The following is a 3,167-nucleotide window of genomic DNA, read 5'->3' as shown; positions in this document are numbered from 1 at the left end:
GGGGGACGGGGGTGTCCAGCCTCTGGGGGGAGGAAATGCTGGCTGAGTCTCTGCTGCAAGTGTGGGTGTGGCCTGCATGGGCAGGGTCCTGGGGCTGGACGAGGCTTCAGATGCTGGTGTCATGAGCCCTCCATGTGGGGCTCCTGGGTGGGAGCCAAGGGAGGTGGGCTCTGGGTGAAGAGCATGTGGACTGGACAGGGCGAGGCTCCAGAGCCTCCAGGCTGGCAGCCTGGCCTTGGCCAAGGATGGATTCCTGAGGCCTGCTGGCTGGGCCCAGTGTCCTGCCCATCAGAGGGTGTTCTTGGACCCGCACCCTGGCAGTGAGCTCCAGGGCTCCTCCCTTCACATCTGCCTGCTGTCCGGGGCCACCTCAGGGCTCTTTGGCCCCTTCAATCCCCCACGTGACACCTGTGGTCAGCCCGCTCCTGGACCACAGGTGTCACAGCCAGGACCACATCCCAGCCACAGGGCGCCCCCTGGGGAACACACTAGTGGGTGGGCTCTGCATCCAGGGCCTCCAGCTCCCAGGCAGGCCAGACCCTCCCCCGCCACTCTCTGTTTCCTTGCCTTGTAAGGGCCCAGAGCTGCCTCCCAGGTGCTGTGTCAGCTGGAAATTTTGGGTTCCAGGTGGGGCTGATGGGTGAGGTAGGGGTGGGGGAGCTTTAACTTTTTACTGCCTAGCAAGGCTTTTCAGCAACTGGACACCACAGGGCTGGGAATCCTACCTGCTCCTGGGCTGTGAGCAAGAGACGTCCCCCCATCCCCCACCAAGCCTCATTCCCTCACCTGTAAAACGGCTAAATACACTAGCCCCTGGGAGAGCTCACCAGACAGAGGGACCTGGCCTGCTCACCCTGGGTCCACCCGTGCACAGCACAGTCAGGAGGCCGGCTCTGCCCACAGTGGGCCTCAGTTTCCCCCACTGCACGCAGCTTGGCCTGGTGTTTGGAACTGCTCAGCCCTGTGTCCAGTACCCTCCTGCCACGGTAGGTCACCTTGCCCATTACCCACCTGGCCAGCCCGCCCTGCCCTGCCCCACAGCTGCGCCCTGAAAAGATCAATAAGGAGGGGACCTTGAGGGGCACAGCCGGGCAGGGAGCTGGTAGCCACACCCCTGGAGACGCAGGGCTCTATTGAGGGTGGGCTGCCTCACGGGAGCGGCTGCCACCCTTCTCCCTGGCACCTGAGCCAGAGAAGGGGACCAGGAAACGCCCTGGCCACGTGTGCTGCCGCCGCGCATGTCTATGCCTGGAGGACGGACGGAAGGTGGGTGGTGAGTATGAGAAACAACGATGACCAAGGGGGGACAGATGGACGACGGGGGTGGATGGTGAGCCCATCGCGAGTGGGGGGCTGGCAGGGATGGGAGGGGTATGGGTGCAGCCGTGACGGGTGCCTTGACCCTCTGCGGTGTGTGGACACCACTGGCTCCCACCCCCGCTCGGAGCTATTTCTGGCCTGGCTGTGCTGACTATGGCCTCCTGTTCTGCCTTGTAACTGCGATCTGTGACATGACCCTTCATGGGACGTTCTTGGTGTTCGAGAGGGTCCTGAGCAGACTGATGTTCTAGCTATGCTACAGCGGTCTGGCCCCTCCACAGACGGCTGACCCCAGCCTCCAGCGGGGTGTGCAACAGCTCAGAACCTCCCGGGAAAGTCCCCTCCCAGTCACCAAGAGCACAGGAGGGAGCTGCCCACGCTCTCCTGCCGTGGCCACATAGTGGCCGCTCTTCAGGCTTGGACTGGATGTCCCTCCTGCCCCTTCTGGCAGCTCTGTGGCTCCTTCTCTTGCCCACTTTTCCTCCTGGACCGGCTCTGAATGGGAGCAGGCTATGGTTTAACTGCTCACTGCCTCGGTTTCCTAATCTGTAAAATGGGCTCACGACACCAAAAAGAAAATTTATTCTTATGCAGCTCCAACTCACGCCTCTTTATATCAGCTGGTGGACCCTTGTAATGACCCCCAAAGGGGGTGTTACAGCCACCCCATAGCCGCAGGGAGGCATAGAGGCCCGAGGGCACTGAGCCCGTGCTCTGGGCTTCCAAGGCTGCCAGCCCTGTGCCATCTCTTGGCCTCACTTATGGGGGCAGAGGCACCCCCATGAGATCTCAGGGGAGCTGTACTCCTGCAACCTCAGCCCAGGCTGGGGGGCCCCGGGAGAGGCAGGGGCCAGGGAACACACTGAAGACCTCCCCGTGCCTGCAGCCTCCAGTGCGCCCTGTTTCTGAGCTGCTGACCTCAGCAGCCGCCTGCCCGCTGCCCACTGGCTCCTGCGGCTGCTGGTGACTCCCCAGAAGCCTCCGTCCCTCCTGGCTCCCCTCCCTTCTGCTCCCCTCTCCTGCTCCCTCCACCTTCCTCCCCACCCACTGCAGTGCCCAGGAGCTGGATCAGGGTGAGCAGTGCAGATGGCCTTCGAGGCCACACGCAGGCCTGATGCCCCCCAGCCTCTTGGGTCTTGTCAACTGGCCCGGAGGAGAGACCCTGAGCAGAGTCTGGTCGCTGTGCCCCCACCCCCAAGGCCGGAGTGGCTGGTCCTCCACCAACCATAGCCCTCGTGCCCCTGCCCCAGCTCCAGAGCAGACCTGGGCTAAGGTGTGGGCTCCTAGCTGTGACCCAGGGGTCCCCTCCGTGGGGAGGGCACTAGAGAAAACCCCTGACCCGTCCACTCTGTGCTAAGGCCCGAGGAAAGAGGAGGGATGGGGGGGGAGAGGCCGGCTTGGGTTTGCAGGAAGCTAGCTGAGGGGGCCTGGTGGCCTGGTGTGGGACCAGGACCCTGGTGTGGCGTGGTGTGCCTTGCAATGATTTCTGTGTGTGAGAGCCAGGCGGGGCAGGGCTGTTTTCTCACCCTGTGTGCAGGAGGCAAGCTCCCACTGGACCCGGTGAGGCTGGGTGTGACTGGGAGGTGGGGCCAGGGGAATGGGCAGCTGTCTGGGGCCAGTGGGAGGGTTGGGGGGAGAGAAAGGAGAGACAGGTGAGGCAGGGTGCAACCTGGGGGCCTCTGATGAGTGGGTAGGACCAGCGAGTGCAGATCTGCAAGCCAGAGAGGCCTCAGGCTCAGGGAACTGCAAAGCCAGGGAGGATGGGTTGGGGGGTGGGGGTTGTGGGATGAGAGGATGGGCTGGGAGGACAGGCTGGGGACGGGGCGGGGGGGATGGATGGGGGGGGC

The 3,167-nt window shown here is 63.8% G+C and overlaps 1 protein-coding gene across 1 annotated transcript in view; it reads left to right on the top strand.

Annotated features, from left to right (window-relative positions):
• Positions 1–3,167, top strand: part of RTN4R (reticulon 4 receptor) — a 27,769-nt gene that overhangs the window by 20,183 nt on the left and 4,419 nt on the right. The gene's annotated exons all lie outside the window — the stretch shown is intronic.

This window comes from Lipotes vexillifer, unplaced genomic scaffold (genome assembly GCF_000442215.2).
Source record: "Lipotes vexillifer unplaced genomic scaffold, Lipotes_vexillifer_v1.1 scaffold987, whole genome shotgun sequence".
Lineage (NCBI taxonomy): Eukaryota > Metazoa > Chordata > Mammalia > Artiodactyla > Lipotidae > Lipotes > Lipotes vexillifer.
The sequence above is the reverse complement of the archived record's forward strand: the minus strand, read 5'-3'. Positions and strand labels throughout refer to the sequence as shown.